Genomic DNA, 21,195 nt, shown 5'->3' with positions numbered 1-21,195 from the left:
GGGGCCTTGCCCTGGTAAGATGTTTCCAAAGTTAAATGATAATTTCCAATCTTGGTGACCTCCAAAAAAGTGATAGAAAGTAATCTAGATTTTCTACAATTGTTTCAATTGTTGTGTTCAAGAGTTAGCAACAAATTAAAAATATACTGTGACAGGGTCAGGCCAGATGGCTAAAGGAGAGTGATCAAAGGCAGATATATTAGCCCCAGGTTAAGTAGGTCCCTTTTCCCTGGGTAAGGTAACAGGGAAGGTTTTTTTTTTTTTTTTTTAATCTTACCAACTTTATTACAATTTTAAGAACATAATATTAATATTACTTTCTTCTAAAAGTGTTTCAAATATTTTTCCAATTGCTTGGATACTTTAGAATTAATACATTATTTCTTGTCTTTTATATCAGTTACAGAAGAAACACATATGTAATCCAAAAACAAATGGAAAACACATACAAGTAAAACATTCTAAAGGAATTGAGAAATTGTCTGTTGTGACAGGGTCCAGCCAGATGGCTACAGGAGAGTAATAGAAGGCAGATATATTAGCCCCAGGTTAAGTAGGTCCCTTTTCCCTGGGTAAGGTAACAGGGAAGGTTTTTTTTTTTTTTTTTTTTTTTTTTTTTTTTTTTTGAAACAGAAAAGAAATTTATTTGTAACAATTACAGAGATTACAAAAAGATAAAGAAAAACTTAGCAACAAAACAACGCAATCAGAAGGTATAACACAACAGCTTTCAGGAGGGAGAGGTGGTCAGGCTAGCCCAGGCCCAGAGCGGGGGGGCTTCCTCGACACTCGTGGTCTTCCACCCTCCTGAGTTACCTGGTGGCCTAGAGCGGGGGGGCTTCCTCGACACTCGTGGTCTTCCACCCCCTCGAGTTACCTAGTGCCGCGCCCAGGGTCACCGACCCTCCCTCTCCTGAGAGTGCCCGACAAGATGGGCACGGCTGCGGGGTGGGTGGCTGGGAGGGAGGGGGGCACATCCATGTATTATAAGACCCCTCCTAAATAACAATAATGATGGTATTCACAGCAGCTAACGGCTGTGGCTGGCGTCTCTCGCTCTGTCCCTCAATCAGAGGGTCAGACGGAGGGAACCGGACGGGGTCACCGAGCAGAGAACCCCGGACAGCGCCCACCGTTCCTCGAAGGTGTCAAGGGAGTCGGTGGACGCCGCCCAGAGGAACTCCGCCCGGATGCGTGAATGTACTGAGGATCGGAAAACGGCCCTACAATCGCAGGACGCCTCATGAGCCAACCTCCGCTCTCTGGTCTTATAAATGGCTGTCTTAGCCAAGGCTAGGAGGAGGCTAACCAGGAGATCCCGCGACTTGGTGGGGCCACGGATGGGGAGTGTATAGATAAAGAGGTGAGGGGAAAAATGAAGCCAAAAGCGCAAAAGAATGTTTGTGAGGAGCCGAAAAAGAGGCTGCAATCTGGCACACTCTAAATAGACGTGCGCCAGGGTTTCCCTCACATTACAGAAGGGGCAAGTCTCTGGAACGGAGGTAAAACGTGTCAAAAACACGCCCGTGCTCACGGCCCCGTGAAGGAGCCGCCAACTGATGTCCCCGACGGGCCTCGGGACCAAGGTGGAGTACAGGCTGGCCCACCGAGGTTGCTCCCCCTCCAAGGGTGGTAGGAGGTCTCGCCACTTTGTGTCGGGGCGGGACACCAGGGTGCGGGCGTGAAGGGTATGGAGCGTGAGTGTATATAAATATTGCCGTGATGCAACTTGAAAACCGACCGGTTGCAATTCATGCAGCCGGCTTGCAGTGAAAGGATGAGGGGTGTGTTGGGATCGGCAGGGTAGGGGCCCGATGGAAAGGTCCGGTGGGCCTGGGGTAAAGGATGGGCGGGGTGCGCCATCGCGCAAGGCTCGGCTGACATAAGCCCGAGCAGCGGGGGTCAAAGCGGCCTCCACCTCCTGAAGCACGCGCCGGGGGGTGCGAAGGCTGGAGAGCCCCATGCGTCGAGCGAGCGTCAGGGGATCCAGCCAGTCCCCCCGGTCGTAGTCCAGGAGGTCCCCGACCCTCGTAACTCCCGCCAGGACCAACCTCTGGCGCACCGTGCGGGACTCCGCCGCCTGCACACGAAGTTGGGGGTTGTGTAGCAGGGGCTCCGTGAGGAGATCTGCCCCCACGATGGCCGCCACAGACCTGGTGGTTGAAAACAGTTTCCAGGTCCGGAGGAGGTCCTGGTAGAAATCCGGCAGCCCGGAGAGGTCTCGCGGAAAACCTCTCGGACAAAGATAAAAGAGCTGCCGGTCATATCGGAGCCCATGGAAGCGGCGTAGGAAGGCGTGCGCCAATATGCTCCACGTCGAACTACCTGCACCATAAAGGAGCCTCTGCAGGGCCTGGAGGCGGAAAACGCGGACCTGAGTGTACAGACACTTCAGGCCCTGCCCTCCTTCCTTCAGGGGCAAATGAAGAACTCCAACAGGGGCCCAGTGCAATCCTGACCAAAAGAACTCCAGAATCAATCTCCGGAGGTGGGACAGGAAACCCGGGGCCGGGGCTAGGGTGTTGAGCCGGTACCAGAGCGTGGACAGGACTAGTTGGTTAAGCACCAGTGCTCTCCCCCGAAGGGAGAGACATCGGAGTAGCCTCGTCCATTTCCTGATCCGCTCAATCACGCCGCCTTCCAAATTTTGCCAGTTCTCCGGCGGAGAAGGGTGCGTGGCAGAAAGGTAAACGCCGAGATAGAGCAGAGGGCCGGCACTCCACCGGATGGTCTGAAGCGCGGGTGGGAGGGAGCTTACCTGCCGCCAGCCCCCCACCGCCAAGCCAGAGCTCTTGACCCAGTTGACTCGGGCGGAGGAGGCTGCTGAATAAATGGCTTGGCATGCCTCCACTCGCGCCAAGTCGCCCGGGTCCTGGACCACGAGGAGGACGTCATCGGCGTACGCCGACAGGACCAGCCGCAGCTCCGGCTCCCGCAGCACCAACCCCGTCAACCTCCTGCGGAGGAGACAGAGGAAAGGCTCGATCGCCAGAGCGTACAGCTGGCCTGAGAGGGGGCACCCCTGCCGCACCCCTCGCCCGAAGCTGACCGGTTCGGTCAGGGTCCAGTTGAGCCTAACCAAACACTCCGCGGAGGCGTACAGCACCCGGAGAAAACTCACAAACTGAGGTCCGAATCCAAACGCCCGCAGGGTGCTCAGGAGGTACCCATGATCCACTCTATCGAACGCCTTCTCCTGATCGAGAGACAGGAGGGCGAACGACAGACCGTCTCTCCGCCCGAGTTCCAAAAGGTCTCGGACTAGAAAGAGGTTGTCAAAAATGCTGCGACCCGGGACAGTATAGGTCTGGTCTGGGTGGATCACGTCCGCCATCACGGACCCTAGCCGCAGCGAAATTGCTTTCGCTACGATTTTGTAATCCGTGCTAAGGAGTGAGAGGGGACGCCAGTTTCGTAAGTCGCGGAGGTCCCCCTTCTTCGGCAGCAAGGCAAGCACCGCTCGCCTGCACGACAGAGGGAGGACCCCGCCCTGCAAAGACTCAGCCCAGACAGTGACTAGGTCTGGGCCGAGGATGTCCCAGAACGCGCGGTAAAACTCCACGGTCAGCCCGTCCATGCCCGGAGATTTATTGGTGGGCATGCGGCGGAGGGCTTCCGAGAACTCGGCCAGGGTGAGAGGCAGCTCTAGCCGGTCTCGGTCGCCCACGCTGACCGTGGGGAGTTCCTCCCAGAGCACCCCGCGAGCGCCAGGATCGGTCGGATCCGGGGAGAAAAGGCTTGCGTAGAAGTCACGGGCCCTCCCACACATCTCCTCCGGATCCGTGAGGGGGGTGCCGTCTTCCGCTAGAAGGCAGGTGACATGTTTTTTGGCCCCCCTCGTTTTCTCCAAGGCATAGAAAAGGCGGGAGCCGCGATCCATCTCCCGAAGGAGGCGGATGCGGGACCGGACAAAGGCACCTCGGGCCCGGTGGTCCTCGAGGGCTCGAAGTTCCTCCCGCTTCTCCCGGCACGCTCCGCAGAGGGACGGGTCCCCGGGGCTGGCGGCCAGGCGCCTCTCCAGCTCTAAGACCTCCCGTTCCAACTGCTCTATCGTTGCATTTCTCCGTCGGCTGGCGCCCCGAGTGTAGTTGCGGCAGAAGAGCTTGGCGCGCACCTTCCCTAGATCCCACCAGCGCCGCACCGAGGGAAAGGCACGCCACTGCTCCCGCCAGGCCAGCCAAAACTCCCGGAAGGACATCACAAAGCTCTCGTCCTCCAGCAGGCTGTTATTAAAGTGCCAGTAGGCCGGCCCCGGTCCCTCCGCACGGAGGGAGACCGTGACGGTAACTAAATGATGGTCGGAAAAAGGGGCCGGCCGCACGGTGGAGGAGTGGGCCTGTGAAAGATGGAAACGGGATAGGTAAATACGGTCTAACCGAGAGCGGTGTGACCGATGGGCCTCCACCCGGACAAAGGTAAACGTGGAAGTGTCATCTGGGTGATGGTCACGCCAGACGTCCACTAGGGAGTGATAATCGACTATGTCTCGGAGAATGGTCGCGGCGGCCGGGCTCGGCTCGGCCCCCGAGCGGTCCCGCTCCTCGAGGGTAGTGTTAAAGTCCCCTCCCAGGATCAGGCACTCGTGCGAGTCTAGGGTGCCGAGAAAATCGGACACCTGCTGGTAGAATTGTGGCCGCTGTGAACTCACTTGCGGGGCATAGATATTAACAAGATTGACCACGAGCCCCTCCAGACGAACTCGGAGGTGCAACAAGTGGCCCGGTACGACCTCAGTGACCCCTAGCACCTCGGGCCGCAGGGCGGGGGAGAACAGGGTCGCCACTCCAGCTTGCCAGGTCGTGCAATGGCTGAAGTATACCCCGTCCCCCCACTCCAGCCGCCACCTATCCTCGGCGGTTGGGTCCGTGTGGGTCTCCTGCAGGAAAACCACAGAGTACCCCCCCTCCCGAAGGTAGGAGAGCACCTGGGACCTGCGGAGAGCCATCCTACAGCCCCTGGTATTCAGGGTTACAATAATGAGAGGTGTCATGCGGAGGGCCGGGGGGGTGGGGAGTTCTCATTGGTGGGGGTGCTCATGGCCCCCGGCGGGTCGCGTAGCAACCCGTGTCCCATCCCATAAGTAAGTAGCTCTTTCCGGAAGCCGCGGGCCCGCTCGTAGGCCGCAGCACCGCGCCTCCCTTGCCCTCTGCCCTCCTTCATAAGGGCCCTTGCGGCCTGAACAAGTCGATCGAAGTCCCCCCATCGTTGGAGAGCCAGCTGTGCCCTATTGCGGGCACCACGGGTGTGCTCTAAGAACTGCCGTAGTGCATGCCGCAGCTCATGGGGGGATGGGGTTACGGTTTCCGGGGTACTTCCGGATGGGGTTCTTAATACAGCCTCGAGGTCCGCTAAGGCGGGTAGGCAGGGTGCGGACCGCCGACGGGGCGTCTGACAGGCTGGGGTTATTAAATCCATCTCGTGCCTTGGAGTGGAAGGGGATGGCAGGGGGAAAAGCGCAACTCCTAATGAGTCGCAACTAGAAAACGTAAAGACTGCTCCCTGGGGGGGGTCTGCAAAAGGCGGAAAAGAAATAACCCCAGGGGCGGCAGTAGCCTTGCAGGAGGAGGGAAATTGAACCGGGACAGGGGTGGGGACAGGGGCAGAGGTAAGGCCCTGGGCTTCAGGAGGCGAGCAGCAAAAAGAAGATGCCTCCTGAGCAGGGTCGGGGGTTAAGGGGCAAGGGAGGGGGCTCCGAGCAATGCTAGATGCTGGCTTCGGGGTGGTCGTGGCAGCCATGGCATCAGGTGATAAACCACTTTCCGTGGGGTGCTCACCCGGAAAGGCAGTCAGGGGGAGAGAACATGGGGAAAGGGGGCCTGGGGTGAGATTGCCTAAAACGAGGCTGGCCGGCAGTAAATCATCCCCTCCCTGGGTGACCGGGGTCAAATCTAGGGCCTCAATTTCTGCATACACAGAGGAGAGGCCGACTCCTACTACCCTGGGGGCCTCTCCGCTAGGGCCCGCCTCAACGGTCACGTCGGGGTTCGTAGGGAGTTCAGGTGGTGTCCGGTTAGAAGGGGCTTCCTCCGGGGCTTCGGAGGGGAGGGTCCCTCGCGGAGGGGGGATTCCTCCCTCCAATGCCAATCTATCTTCACCTCCCAACACCAACGAATGGATCTCACTCGTGGCCGAGGCGGGAGGCTCAAGGTCAGTACCTCCCTTCCTGGTCTTCCGGGGGGCTTCCGCGTCAGATGGATGCAGCGGGGCTCGAGCCCTCCGCTTGCCTCGCTTCCCCTGGACTACAGTCCAGCCCTCCATAGCATCATCTGGGGGTTGAGTAGCAGGGGGCGGAGCGGGGCGCGGAGGCAAAGGTTCAGGGGTTCGGGGGGATAGCGGTGAGGCAGCAGGAGGGGCGGGGGGTTCTCCTTGGGGCGAGCCCTCTCCTGCACCTGGTAATAGCTGTGCCACACTCTCCTCCGGAGGCTCTGCCGAGGTGGTTACAGCAAGAGCGGGACTCCCGTGGTCGCCCGGGCGTTGTTGGAAAGATACCTCTTGGGCCCGGACGGGGGCAGCGTTGGATCGGGTGGGAGGAGGGGTGGTTTCAGGTGCCGGGTGGCCAGGGGTGTCGGCAACGACAGGGCCGATATCCTGCCGGGTCTCGGGGGTCTCAGGTGCCTCTCTCCCCCGGGCCAAAGGGCAGTCCCTACGGACATGCCCCGCCGAGCGGCAGAGGTAGCACCGGGCCTCTCCGGTGGAATAAAAGACCCTATAGCGGGCTCCCTGGTAGGGAACTAGGAAGGACCCCTCAAGCGCCTCTCCGTCACGCACCCCCGCCGGCAGTGAAATCTGCACTTGCCGGCGGAACGAGAGGACGTGACGGAGGGCGGGGTCCTTGCAGCCTAACGGGAGAGGGCTAATAGCAGAAACAAGTTTTCCCAGGGCAGAAAGAGCGGGTAACAGGGCAACATTAGGTAAAAAGGGAGGAACGGAGGTGAGGACGAGGCGAACGCCCAGATCTTCTAGCGGTTCTAGGGGGATAAACACCCCTCCTACCACTAGGCCCTTCTCCACCGCCTCCTGGGCGGCAGTCTCCGAAGCCAGAAAGAAAACGACCTTCCCATACATCTTGGAGGCCGCCACAATGGCCATGGGTCCTACCACCTTCGCCAACGCCTGCACGTATGCTTCCACGTGGGGCGAGGCGGGCACCAGGAGGCAACGGACACCGTGCTTCCTGGTCAGGGCGGGAAGAGGGCCCCGGGCGCTAGTGATGGTAGCGGAGGTAGTGGGTGGGCGAGATGAGGAGGCGGCAGGCGAGGGGGAGCCTGCCGCCGCCCGGGCATACGTCCTGGGGGCCGGGGGAGGGACGGTCGCAGAGCTGGTGGAGGGAACAGCTGGGAGGGGTGCCACGATCGATGATGAGGCCACAGTGGTGGGGGCGGCCTCTGCCATGGAGGGCCCAGCGGCTTTAGCGGGGCCCTTTCCTTTCGGCCCGCCCCGACCCTTCCGTCGAACTGGGGGGGGGTTCCTAGAATCTAATGGGGCAAAAACCAAAGCAGCAGTAGTAATTGCCCCGGTGCCTCCCACTGCCGAGGCCCCAGCGGGGGCGGGGGCAGGGGTTCTAACAATGGAGGCGGTGGGAAAATCTTGAGGGGTGGGCAGGGGGGTAGATGGGGAAGGGGCAACCAATTTCGTTGAAGGGGCCTTGCGTCTCTCCATCTCTGCCATTGTAAGCAGGGAGAGACAGGGAGACACCGAAAGAAGGGGGGGGGGCAAAAATCGGGGTCCGGTAGTAGGGGTAAACTATGGGATAAACAATCCGGGGGGTGGGGGTTGGAGGGAGGACGACCCACCACAATTGTCCAAAGAGTCTCGTTTGGTTGGTTGTTATGTCCGGTCCGAAAGGCAAAGTCCAAAGCAAACAGCTGGATCCGAAGGCAGATGGCAGATCGCCAGCAGGGACGAGGCAGCGGGGGCCGTGATAGTCGTAGTAGTGGTGGGGGGGTTGGGGGCACCGGTGGATCTGGGGGTAGCTCCCTGCTACACCCCTGTGCCGCCACAGACGCAGCTGGAACGCAGTCAACTCCCCCCCCCCGAGGGTATAATTCAAAGGAAATCCCTCAGTCTTACGGCTTCTCTCCACGATGATTCACGGCTGCTCGGGCGAGTTCTCCGGCCTCTGGCATCTGTTGCAGCTGTTGGCTCTGTCCCAAGGCTCTCGGCAGCTAGGAATGTTGTAGTGATAAGAAAAAAGTCCAGGCAAAAAACAAAACGGCTGGGTCTGGGGGCGTCCACTCCCCTCTCTGGACAGCGGGTCGGCAGTCCTCCCCCCCTCTTCTGGGGGTTTCAATTAAGCAAAAAGCAAAGTCCAAAAGCAGGCGTCTGGGGGGGGGTGCTGGCAACCGGCCAGCACACTGACGCAGCTCAGAAAAGCGGGAGAAAACGAAACCAAAAAAACAAAGCGTCCGGCCCAAACGCGGGGGGGGAAACTAAGCAAAAGGAAAAGTGTGAAAAATCTGGGCCAGGGGGCTTCAGGAAAGAAAGGAAAGCAGATAGCTCAGGAGCGAGCGAAAAAACGATTCCGTCTCCTAACAGGGAAGGTTTTTTTTTTTTTTTTTTTTTTTTTTTTTTAAACAGAAAAGAAATTTATTTGTAACAGTTACAGAAATTACAAAAAGATAAAGAAAAACTTAGCAACAAAACAACGCAATCAGAAGGTATAACACAACAGCTTTCAGGAGGGAGAGGTGGTCAGGCTAGCCCAGGCCCAGAGCGGGGGGGCTTCCTCGACACTCGTGGTCTTCCACCCTCCTGAGTTACCTGGTGGCCTAGAGCGGGGGGGCTTCCTCGACACTCGTGGTCTTCCACCCCCTCGAGTTACCTAGTGCCGCGCCCAGGGTCACCGACCCTCCCTCTCCTGAGAGTGCCCGACAAGATGGGCACGGCTGCGGGGTGGGTGGCTGGGAGGGAGGGGGGCACATCCATGTATTATAAGACCCCTCCTAAATAACAATAATGATGGTATTCACAGCAGCTAACGGCTGTGGCTGGCGTCTCTCGCTCTGTCCCTCAATCAGAGGGTCAGACGGAGGGAACCGGACGGGGTCACCGAGCAGAGAACCCCGGACAGCGCCCACCGTTCTTCGAAGGTGTCAAGGGAATCGGTGGACGCCGCCCAGAGGAACTCCGCCCGGATGCGTGAATGTACTGAGGATCGGAAAACGGCCCTACAATCGCAGGACGCCTCATGAGCCAACCTCCGCTCTCTGGTCTTATAAATGGCTGTCTTAGCCAAGGCTAGGAGGAGGCTAACCAGGAGATCCCGCGACTTGGTGGGGCCACGGATGGGGAGTGTATAGATAAAGAGGTGAGGGGAAAAATGAAGCCAAAAGCGCAAAAGAATGTTTGTGAGGAGCCGAAAAAGAGGCTGCAATCTGGCACACTCTAAATAGACGTGCGCCAGGGTTTCCCTCACATTACAAAAGGGGCAAGTCTCCGGAACGGAGGTGAAACGTGTCAAAAACACGCCCGTGCTCACGGCCCCGTGAAGGAGCCGCCAACTAATGTCCCCGACGGGCCTCGGGACCAAGGTGGAGTACAGGCTGGCCCACCGAGGTTGCTCCCCCTCCAAGGGTGGCAGGAGATCTCGCCACTTTGTGTCGGGGCGGGACACCAGGGTGCGGGCGTGAAGGGTATGGAGCGTGAGTGTATATAGATATTGCCGCGATGCAACTTGAAAACCGACCGGTTGCAATTCATGCAGCCGGCTTGCAGTGAAAGGATGAGGGGTGTGTTGGGATCGGCAGGGCAGGGGCCCGATGGAAAGGTCCGGCGGGTCTGGGGTATAGGATGGGCGGGGTGCGCCCTCGCGCAAGGCTCGGCTGACATAAGCCCGAGCAGCGGGGGTCAAAGCGGCCTCCACCTCCTGAAGCACGCGCCGGGGGGTGCGAAGGCTGGAGAGCCCCATGCGTCGAGCGAGCGTCAGGGGATCCAGCCAGTCCCCCCGGTCGTAGTCCAGGAGGTCCCCGACCCTCGTAACTCCCGCCAGGACCAACCTCTGGCGCACCGTGCGGGACTCCGCCGCCTGCACACGAAGTTGGGGGTTGTGTAGCAGGGGCTCCGTGAGGAGATCTGCCCCCACGATGGCCGCCACAGACCTGGTGGTTGAAAACAGTTTCCAGGTCCGGAGGAGGTCCTGGTAGAAATCCGGCAGCCCGGAGAGGTCTCGCGGAAAACCTCTCGGACAAAGATAAAAGAGCTGCCGGTCATATCGGAGCCCATGGAAGCGGCGTAGGAAGGCGTGCGCCAATATGCTCCACGTCGAACTACCTGCACTATAAAGGAGCCTCTGCAGGGCCTGGAGGCGGAAAACGCGGACCTGAGTGTACAGACACTTCAGGCCCTGCCCTCCTTCCTTCAGGGGCAAATGAAGAACTCCAACAGGGGCCCAGTGCAATCCTGACCAAAAGAACTCCAGAATCAATCTCCGGAGGTGGGACAGGAAACCCGGGGCCGGGGCTAGGGTGTTGAGCCGGTACCAGAGCGTGGACAGGACTAGTTGGTTAAGCACCAGTGCTCTCCCCCGAAGGGAGAGACAGCGGAGTAGCCTCGTCCATTTCCTGATCCGCTCAATCACGCCGCCTTCCAAATTTTGCCAGTTCTCCGGCGGAGAAGGGTGCGTGGCAGAAAGGTAAACGCCGAGATAGAGCAGAGGGCCGGCACTCCACCGGATGGTCTGAAGCGCGGGTGGGAGGGAGCTTACCTGCCGCCAGCCCCCCACCGCCAAGCCAGAGCTCTTGACCCAGTTGACTCGGGCGGAGGAGGCTGCTGAATAGATGGCTTGGCATGCCTCCACTCGCGCCAAGTCGCCCGGGTCCTGGACCACGAGGAGGACGTCATCGGCGTACGCCGACAGGACCAGCCGCAGCTCCGGCTCCCGCAGCACCAACCCCGTCAACCTCCTGCGGAGGAGACAGAGGAAAGGCTCGATCGCCAGAGCGTACAGCTGGCCTGAGGGGGGGCACCCCTGCCGCACCCCTCGCCCGAAGCTGACCGGTTCGGTCAGGGTCCAGTTGAGCCTAACCAAACACTCCGCGGAGGCGTACAGCACCCGGAGAAAACTCACAAACTGAGGTCCGAATCCAAACGCCCGCAGGGTGCTCAGGAGGTACCCATGATCCACTCTATCGAACGCCTTCTCCTGATCGAGAGACAGGAGGGCGAACGACAGACCGTCTCTCCGCCCGAGTTCCAAAAGGTCTCGGACTAGAAAGAGGTTGTCAAAAATGCTGCGACCCGGGACAGTATAGGTCTGGTCTGGGTGGATCACGTCCGCCATCACGGACCCTAGCCGCAGCGAAATTGCTTTCGCTACGATTTTGTAATCCGTGCTAAGGAGTGAGAGGGGACGCCAATTTCGTAAGTCGCGGAGGTCCCCCTTCTTCGGCAGCAAGGCAAGCACCGCTCGCCTGCACGACAGAGGGAGGACCCCGCCCTGCAAAGACTCAGCCCAGACAGTGACTAGGTCTGGGCCGAGGATGTCCCAGAACGCGCGGTAAAACTCCACGGTCAGCCCGTCCATGCCCGGAGATTTATTGGTGGGCATGCGGCGGAGGGCTTCCGAGAACTCGGCCAGGGTGAGAGGCAGCTCTAGCCGGTCTCGGTCGCCCACGCTGACCGTGGGGAGTTCCTCCCAGAGCACCCCGCGAGCGCCAGGATCGGTCGGATCCGGGGAGAAAAGGCTTGCGTAGAAGTCACGGGCCCTCCCACACATCTCCTCCGGATCCGTGAGGGGGGTGCCGTCTTCCGCTAGAAGGCAGGTGACGTGTTTTTTGGCCCCCCTCGTTTTCTCCAAGGCATAGAAGAAGCGGGAGCCGCGATCCATCTCCCGAAGGAGGCGGATGCGGGACCGGACAAAGGCACCTCGGGCCCGGTGGTCCTCGAGGGCTCGAAGTTCCTCCCGCTTCTCCCGGCACGCTCCGCAGAGGGACGGGTCGCCGGGGCTGGCGGCCAGGCGCCTCTCCAGCTCTAAGACCTCCCGTTCCAACTGCTCTATCGCCGCATTTCTCCGTCGGCTGGCGCCCCGAGTGTAGTTGCGGCAGAAGAGCTTGGCGCGCACCTTCCCTAGATCCCACCAGCGCCGCACCGAGGGAAAGGCACGCCACTGCTCCCGCCAGGCCAGCCAAAACTCCCGGAAGGACATCACAAAGCTCTCGTCCTCCAGCAGGCTGTTATTAAAGTGCCAGTAGGCCGGCCCCGGTCCCTCCGCACGGAGGGAGACCGTGACGGTAACTAAATGATGGTCGGAAAAAGGGGCCGGCCGCACGGTGGAGGAGTGGGCCTGTGAAAGATGGAAACGGGATAGGTAAATACGGTCTAACCGAGAGCGGTGTGACCGATGGGCCTCCACCCGGACAAAGGTAAACGTGGAAGTGTCATCTGGGTGATGGTCACGCCAGACGTCTACTAGGGAGTGATAATCGACTATGTCTCGGAGAATGGTCGCGGCGGCCGGGCTCGGCTCGGCCCCCGAGCGGTCCCGCTCCTCGAGGGTAGTGTTAAAGTCCCCTCCCAGGATCAGGCACTCGTGCGAGTCTAGGGTGCCGAGAAAATCGGACACCTGCTGGTAGAATTGTGGCCGCTGTGAACTCACTTGCGGGGCATAGATATTAACAAGATTGACCACGAGCCCCTCCAGACGAACTCGGAGGTGCAACAAGTGGCCCGGTACGACCTCAGTGACCCCTAGCACCTCGGGCCGCAGGGCGGGGGAGAACAGGGTCGCCACTCCAGCTTGCCAGGTCGTGCAATGGCTGAAGTACACCCCGTCCCCCCACTCCAGCCGCCACCTATCCTCGGCGGTTGGGTCCGTGTGGGTCTCCTGCAGGAAAACCACAGAGTACCCCCCCTCCCGAAGGTAGGAGAGCACCTGGGACCTGCGGAGAGCCATCCTACAGCCCCTGGTATTCAGGGTTACAATAATGAGAGGTGTCATGCGGAGGGCCGGGGGGGTGGGGAGTTCTCATTGGTGGGGGTGCTCATGGCCCCCGGCGGGTCGCGTAGCAACCCGTGTCCCATCCCATAAGTAAGTAGCTCTTTCCGGAAGCCGCGGGCCCGCTCGTAGGCCGCAGCACCGTGCCTCCCTTGCCCTCTGCCCTCCTTCATAAGGGCCCTTGCGGCCTGAACAAGTTGATCGAAGTCCCCCCATCGCTGGAGAGCCAGCTGTGCCCTATTGCGGGCACCACGGGTGTGCTCTAAGAACTGCCGTAGTGCATGCCGCAGCTCATGGGGGGATGGGGTTACGGTTTCCGGGGTACTCCCCGATGGGGTTCTTAATACAGCCTCGAGGTCCGCTAAGGCGGGTAGGCAGGGTGCGGACCGCCGACGGGGCGTCTGACAGGCTGGGGTTAGTAAATCCATCTCGTGCCTTGGAGTGGAAGGGGATGGCAGGGGGAAAAGCGCAACTCCTAATGAGTCGCAACTAGAAAACGTAAAGACTGCTCCCTGGGGGGGGTCTGCAAAAGGCGGAAAAGAAATAACCCCAGGGGCGGCAGTAGCCTTGCAGGAGGAGGGAAATTGAACCGGGACAGGGGTGGGGACAGGGGCAGAGGTAAGGCCCTGGGCTTCAGGAGGCGAGCAGCAAAAAGAAGATGCCTCCTGAGCAGGGTCGGGGGTTAAGGGGCAAGGGAGGGGGCTCCGAGCAATGCTAGATGCTGGCTTCGGGGTGGTCGTGGCAGCCATGGCATCAGGTGGTAAACCACTTTCCGTGGGGTGCTCACCCGGAAAGGCAGTCAGGGGGAGAGAACATGGGGAAAGGGGGCCTGGGGTAAGGTTACCTAAAACGAGGCTGGCCGGCAGTAAATCATCCCCTCCCTGGGTGACCGGGGTCAAATCTAGGGCCTCAATCTCTGCATACACAGAGGAGAGGCCGACTCCTACTACCCTGGGGGCCTCTCCGCTAGGGCCCGCCTCAACGGTCACGTCGGGGTTCGTAGGGAGTTCAGGTGGTATCCGATTAGAAGGGGCTTCCTCCGGGGCTTCGGAGGGGAGGGTCCCTCGCGGAGGGGGGAGTCCTCCCTCCAATGCCAGTCTATCTTCACCTCCCGACACCAGCGAATGGATCTCACTCGTGGCCGAAGCGGGAGGCTCAAGGTCAGTACCTCCCTTCCTGGTCTTCCGGGGGGCTTCCGCGTCAGATGGATGCAGCGGGGCTCGAGCCCTCCGCTTGCCTCGCTTCCCCTGGACTACAGTCCAGCCCTCCATAGCATCATCTGGGGGTTGAGTAGCAGGGGGCGGAGCGGGGCGCGGAGGCAAAGGTTCAGGGGTTCGGGGGGATAGCGGTGAGGCAGCAGGAGGGGCGGGGGGTTCTCCTTGGGGCGAGCCCTCTCCTGCACCCGGTAATAGCTGTGCCACACTCTCCTCCAGAGGCTCTGCCGAGGTGGTTGCAGCAAGAGCGGGACTCCCGTGGTCGCCCGGGCGTTGTTGGAAAGATACCTCTTGGGCCCGGACGGGGGCAGCGTTGGATCGGGTGGGAGGAGGGGTGGTTTCAGGTGCCGGGTGACCAGGGGTGTCGGCAACGACAGGGCCGATATCCTGCCGGGTCTCGGGGGTCTCAGGTGCCCCTCTCCCCCGGGCCAAAGGGCAGTCCCTACGGACATGCCCCGCCGAGCGGCAGAGGTAGCACCGGGCCTCTCCGGTGGAATAAAAGACCCTATAGCGGGCTCCCTGGTAGGAAACTAGGAAGGACCCCTCAAGCGCCTCTCCGTCACGCACCCCCGCCGGCAGTGAAATCTGCACTTGCCGGCGGAACGAGAGGACGTGACGGAGGGCGGGGTCCTTGCAGCCTAACGGGAGAGGGCTAATAGCAGAAACAAGTTTTCCCAGGGCAGAAAGAGCGGGTAACAGGGCAACATTAGGTAAAAAGGGAGGAACGGAGGTGAGGACGAGGCGAACGCCCAGATCTTCTAGCGGTTCTAGGGGGATAAACACCCCTCCTACCACTAGGCCCTTCTCCACCGCCTCCTGGGCGGCAGTCTCCGAAGCCAGAAAGAAAACGACCTTCCCATACATCTTGGAGGCCGCCACAATGGCCATGGGTCCTACCACCTTCGCCAACGCCTGCACGTATGCTTCCACGTGGGGCGAGGCGGGCACCAGGAGGCAACGGACACCGTGCTTCCTGGTCAGGGCGGGAAGAGGGCCCCGGGCGCTAGTGATGGTAGCGGAGGTAGTGGGTGGGCGAGATGAGGAGGCGGCAGGCGAGGGGAAGCCTGCCGCCGCCCGGGCATACGTCCTGGGGGCCGGGGGAGGGACGGTCGCAGAGCTGGTGGAGGGAGCAGCTGGGAGGGGTGCCACGATCGATGATGAGGCCACAGTAGTGGGGGCGGCCTCTGCCATGGAGGGCCCAGCGGCTTTAGCGGGGCCCTTTCCTTTCGGCCCGCCCCGACCCTTCCGTCGAACTGGGGGGGGGTTCCTAGAATCTAATGGGGCAAAAACCAAAGCAGCAGTAGTAATTGCCCCGGTGCCTCCCACTGCCGAGGCCCCAGCGGGGGCGGGGGCAGGGGTTCTAACAATGGAGGCGGTGGGAAAATCTTGAGGGGTGGGCAGGGGGGTAGATGGGGAAGGGACAACCAATTTCATTGGAGGGGCCTTGCGTCTCTCCATCTCTGCCATTGTAAGCAGGGAGAGACAGGGAGACACCGGAAGAAGGGGGGGGGGGAAAAATCGGGGTCCGGTAGTAGGGGTAAACTATGGGATAAACAATCCGGGGGGTGGGGGTTGGAGGGAGGACGACCCACCACAATTGTCCAAAGAGTCTCGTTTGGTTGGTTGTTATGTCCGGTCCGAAAGGCAAAGTCCAAAGCAAACAGCTGGATCCGAAGGCAGATGGCAGATCGCCAGCAGGGACGAGGCAGCGGGGGCCGTGATAGTCGTAGTAGTGGTGGGGGGGTTGGGGGCACCGGTGGATCTGGGGGTAGCTCCCTGCTACACCCCTGTGCCGCCACAGACGCAGCTGGAACGCAGTCAACTCCCCCCCCCGAGGGTATAATTCAAAGGAAATCCCTCAGTCTTACGGCTTCTCTCCACGATGATTTATAACTGCTCGGGCGAGTTCTCCGGCCTCTGGCATCTGTTGCAGCTGTTGGCTCTGTCCCAAGGCTCTCGGCAGCTAGGAATGTTGTAGTGATAAGAAAAAAGTCCAGGCAAAAAACAAAACGGCTGGGTCTGGGGGCGTCCACTCCCCTCTCTGGACAGCGGGTCGGCAGTCCTCCCCCCCTCTTCTGGGGGTTTCAATTAAGCAAAAAGCAAAGTCCAAAAGCAGGCGTCTGGGGGGGGGTGCTGGCAACCGGCCAGCACACTGACGCAGCTCAGAAAAGCGGGAGAAAACGAAACCAAAAAAACAAAGCGTCCGGCCCAAACGCGGGGGGGGAAACTAAGCAAAAGGAAAAGTGTGAAAAATCTGGGCCAGGGGGCTTCAGGAAAGAAAGGAAAGCAGATAGCTCAGGAGCGAGCGAAAAAACGATTCCGTCTCCTAACAGGGAAGGTTCCAGAACAATCAGGAACTTTCTGGAAACAATTAAGGCAGACAGGCTGATTAGAACACCTGCAGCCAACCAAGAAGCTGCCAGAATCAATTAAGACAGGCAGGCTAATCAGGGCACCTGGGTTTAAAAAGGAGCTCACTTCAGTTTGTGGTGTGTGTGCAAGGAGCTGAGAGCAAGAGGTGCAAGAAGCTGAGAGTGAGAAGGCATACTACTGGAAGACTAAGAAGTACAAGCATTATCAGACATCAGGAGGAAGGTCCTGTGGTGAGATAAAGAAGGTGTTGGGAGGAGGCCATAGGGAAGTAGTCCAGGGAGTTGTAGCTGTCACACAGGTGTTACACAAAACACTATAGACAGCTGAAATCCACAGGACCCTGGGCTGGAACCTGGAGTAGAGGGCGGGCCCGGGTTCCCTCCATCCCCCCAGCTCCCTACTTGATACTGGAGGAGTTGACCTGGACTGTGGGTTCCACCAGAGGGGAAGGTCTCCGGCCTGTTCCCCGATCCACTAGGTGGATCAGCAGAGACTGCGGGGATTGTTCTTCTTCCTTTTCCCCATGCTGGCTAGTGATGAGGCGAACTGAGTGAACGGCAGATTTGAGCCACGAAAGTGGCCAAACTGAGGGCCGCTGTGAACCTCTGAAGCGAGCAAATTCGCCAATAAGCGCAGGACCCACCAAGGCAGAGGAGGAACTTTGTCACAATACATTAAAATTTTAAACCTAACCAGCATTCCTTAAGTGACTTGTCACAAGATGTGAGAACATGTTAGTATTAGAGCTGAGTGGGTCTAATATTTATTTAACTCTGTTTTTTTTATATAGGAATTAGATACAGTGCTCCTATGAGCTAATTTCTAAGTTATTATTTAAAAAATAACAACCCTACAGTTTTCAGGTGCCTAAGTAGCCCCTGGAATCACGGTTAAAGTTGCCCCCAAAATCTGAAATGGTGCCCCTGGTGTAAGGCTCCAAAGACTAGTCACTGTACATCCAGGAAAGGCAAGATGGCTGAGTAGCATCCATTTTGGGGGTTGGGAGTTATTTTCACTCCATACCAAGAACAATGTGTCCCATGCAGGTGCTCTATTTGCATTCCTAGTGGAGGTTAAAGTGGTTACCATAGGAGGGGGCAGCAAATTCTGATGAAGTACCTCGGTTCATTGGCAGTGGGAGGAGGAGGGGAAGAGAAGCTATAGGACTTCGCAGTTGGAAAATAATTATTTGAGATATATAAATCTGGATAAGGGGGATTATTCTTCCTTTTTCGAAAGTGACGTATCATCAGGGGGTATTGGAGTTGTAAGGGAAATGGAGGGGAAAGGTCAAAGAACCTGCTCTGTGTGCAAACTGGTGATTATCAGCATGCACTTTTCTACACCCAGGTGATTATTTTCAAAAGCCCCATGGTCTGTGTGGATTGGGCATAGCCAGTTAGAATAATATTTTTAAATGGTGCTTTAGAATAGGAACATTCCTCTTCAGTGTGAAAATCTACAGGAGGGGGAAAAGTATAGCAACAACTTTGAGTTTTTTTCCTTTCAGAGTTGATGCCTCATTCTCCCTCATGAGAAGAGGGACTTTCTGGCATGCGGAATGAGTAGATGAGAAGGCCTTGAAACTAAGCCACTCTCAATGCAATGGATCTTGTAGCATGCATGCAGTGGAGCAGCCCCTCCTTTTGCTCCCTCAGCCCTCATCAAAGCCATCTGACAGCTTAAGTCAGGACTGGAGCCAGGTGGTCATTAATCTGTCTGATGTGCCATTGCCTAGCCCTCTTCTCAGAATAAGGTGTAGGGCAGAAGCTAATGCAACTAGGAGAACCTGTTCACATCCCTTCTCACTCCTTAATTATCACAACCACCTGTTGCCTGTTTTGGTCTTTGATTTTAATGAAGCTCAATGACTCATCAGACTGGTCATTAGGAAGACCTTTGACATTTTAAAATGATGCCTAGATAAAGGTGGTGGTACATAATAATCTCTGTTACATAACACAGAAAAAATAGCACGTTAAATGAAATTGACCTTTTGACAGGTGAAAACCTTGACTGCACTGAGGACTGTCAAGAAGCCCCAGGGATTAGTCCCATTAAGAACAAGCCTCATTAAGCAAAATTTCAGAGGTAAGTGAAAGAAAAAGAACACTGGTTAAACATAGCATTTTACAAACGCAGTACAAACTTCATTACTTAAGCGGCATGGGAGACACTGAATAAATCTGAATAATCAAGGTTTCAGTTAATTAAGTGGATTTTTAATATGATTAATGCATGTGACCCTCTTTTTGATAACAGGGGATTTAGGATAATTGAGGGCAGGATAATCAAAGTTCTGCTGAGTATACACTTGCAAAGTTGCTGAGTCAGGTGAGAAGGGCTAGCTGGCACACACAGGAGGTAGAGGCATCGCCTCTATGGACAATGTCATTCCGAACCCCTCAGATTTTGGGGGTACTTGTGATATTTCCACTTAAAACAGGAATAGTAGGTGAACTCCTGGCCCCACTACTCAAATGGACTAGGGTTTCACCTGGTGTGTTGGAATCTCCAATGCTTTGCACATTGTAATTTACACCTGTTTAAAGTGAGTGTAAAATGCTACCAGAACAAAATACACAGGTGTAAATAACTATATAAAGTCAAAGGGGGTGAACAATGAGGGCCCCGTATCTCTTTATTATGTACAAATAATATAGTGTATCCACCCCAAATGTACAGAATAAATATTCCTAAGAATTTAGAAATAAATAGGTTAATTGATTTAATAGATTATAAGATCAGAAGGGACCATTCTGATGTGATCTCCAGCATAACACTAGTCATAGGATGCGGAACTGAGGCAGAGGGGGTGGGATACACAAAGGTACTTAGGCATTGCAGTGTTGAATGTCACAGCACCTAGAAAATCCAGATACACAAAGCTGAGTTAGGCACCTAAGCTCCCTCTATGTTGAATGGGGAGAGATAGGTGCCCAAGAATGCTACCCACAAAAGCCAGCATGCTAGGTGGGGAAGTCATCTAACTTAGCCACTGGGAGATGCCAACCAGAGTGTGGGGCCATAAGCTCTGCCCCCGCTCAGATACCAGTGCGTAAATCCAGGCTGCAGGCAGGTGCCTATGTCTGTTTAGCGATCCATGAATGGGAACTCCCTGCAGTTAGATGGCTTAGGCACCTAAGGCATTTCTTGCAGGAATGAGTTAGGATGACCTTTAAAAGGGTCCTTGAGTTATTTCAAGGAATAAGTCACCTTGGACAGTGCCAGTGTCCTCAGTGTCTCTCCTGCAGTGTTTGTCTCTGCCCGTCTGGCCCAAGTCAGAGCATAATTTCTGGAAAAAGCAGCATTTGATCCATAGGGTGTTCTGTGTGAAAGCCAAGTCTCATATGTTCATGGCATATATTTTACATTTTGTATGAATTGATGAAATGATCAAACACTGAAGGAAATGTTGATGCCTGGAAATAAATGTGCAGCAATACAAACATAGATGTGTACATTTATCTGGAAGACTGCACTTTGGCATGCCTTTGAAAGTTAAGGATAGTGTGGGCCTGGAGAGTTACAGTTCATAATCTCAATGTACCTAGATCAATTTTTTTCGAATTGCTCGGATGATTACACTCGAGCAAAGTTTTCAGTTTAGAAAAACAAGCCATTCTGAATTGTAAGAGTGCAGAGGAAATGCTGAAAAATACGTATTTGTCCATGATACAGAAATGGCCAAACAGAATTTTTTCAGACTTTCGCCCCAAAATCTTCATCTAGACTCAGAACAAGCATGATGCATTTTTAATCAAAAGGTTTTTTTTAAAGAAATATTTTATGTGCCTGGATATAGGAACTTTAAATTCGTCACCTGTGACAGGGTAGACAAATCCTGCACCAGATAGGAAGGGGTTAAAAAGCAGCCCTTGGCTCAGTTTGCCCCATCACACTACACTTAGGCTGTGGGTGTCCAACTTAAGAGGAGGAATGCCAAGCAATTGAGGACTGTCAGTGAAGGAGAGCAGGCAGGCTTCTCCTGCGTAGAACAAGGAGCCTGACTTGCACCAGGGATTGTAAGAGGTCTGTGGCCTGCTTGAGCACTGGGAAGGAAGGCAGGCCTGGCCTGGTTTGTAGATTTGAGAAGAGCCATATTGCTGGTCATAAGTGGGAAGACATGGGGATACTCAGAGTGCTCAAGGGTTGGAGTGTCCCTATTGTTGACTTGTAAAGAGAGAGTGAGGGCTGTGGCCTGGAGGACAGTGCTAGCATTGTCAGAGGCTGGTGGTGCTGGAGAACTGACCCATAGCAGGCACAGACAAGGCTTCCTCATGTTAAGGGCAGGTGGTTGATAGTGAGACGCCTCACAATCCTGGGTATGCCCAGGAAGCGTCACAAGCGCCTTGCTGGGAGAAATGTAGAACTGCATTGTCCCAGCGGGGAGTCCTGGGAAGGATTGCGCTTTAGAAAGGCATGGTAGAGCACGATCAGTGCTTCTTGTTCCTTTTGCAGAAGCAAACGCTGTCAGTAGCTTTTGTGCTCCCTTGAGTGCCATAACTCTCACTATGCCCAACCCAGTGTAAAGCTGAAAGATTTAATAAACACTAATTACCTTATTATTATCTATAAGTAGTCTTCAATATTATTGACCTCTATTTAATGTATACAGCATAGAAGGGTTGTAGTTTTAGAAATCTCTTAGAAGATAGTTTGTTTTTTCTGTCAGAG

General features: G+C 56.6%; 1 long non-coding RNA gene across 2 annotated transcripts in view; it reads left to right on the top strand.

Annotated features, from left to right (window-relative positions):
* The window catches only part of LOC141985000 (uncharacterized), a 160,815-nt gene that overhangs the window by 1,965 nt on the left and 137,655 nt on the right, over nt 1-21,195 (top strand). For both annotated transcript variants that reach the window (XR_012638848.1, XR_012638847.1), the window contains exon 2: nt 18,522-18,609. This is a non-coding gene — a long non-coding RNA (uncharacterized LOC141985000). The remainder of the gene's footprint in view (nt 1-18,521; nt 18,610-21,195) is intronic.

This window comes from Natator depressus, chromosome 3 (genome assembly GCF_965152275.1).
Source record: "Natator depressus isolate rNatDep1 chromosome 3, rNatDep2.hap1, whole genome shotgun sequence".
Lineage (NCBI taxonomy): Eukaryota > Metazoa > Chordata > Testudines > Cheloniidae > Natator > Natator depressus.
This window is presented reverse-complemented; position numbering and strand designations above follow the sequence as displayed.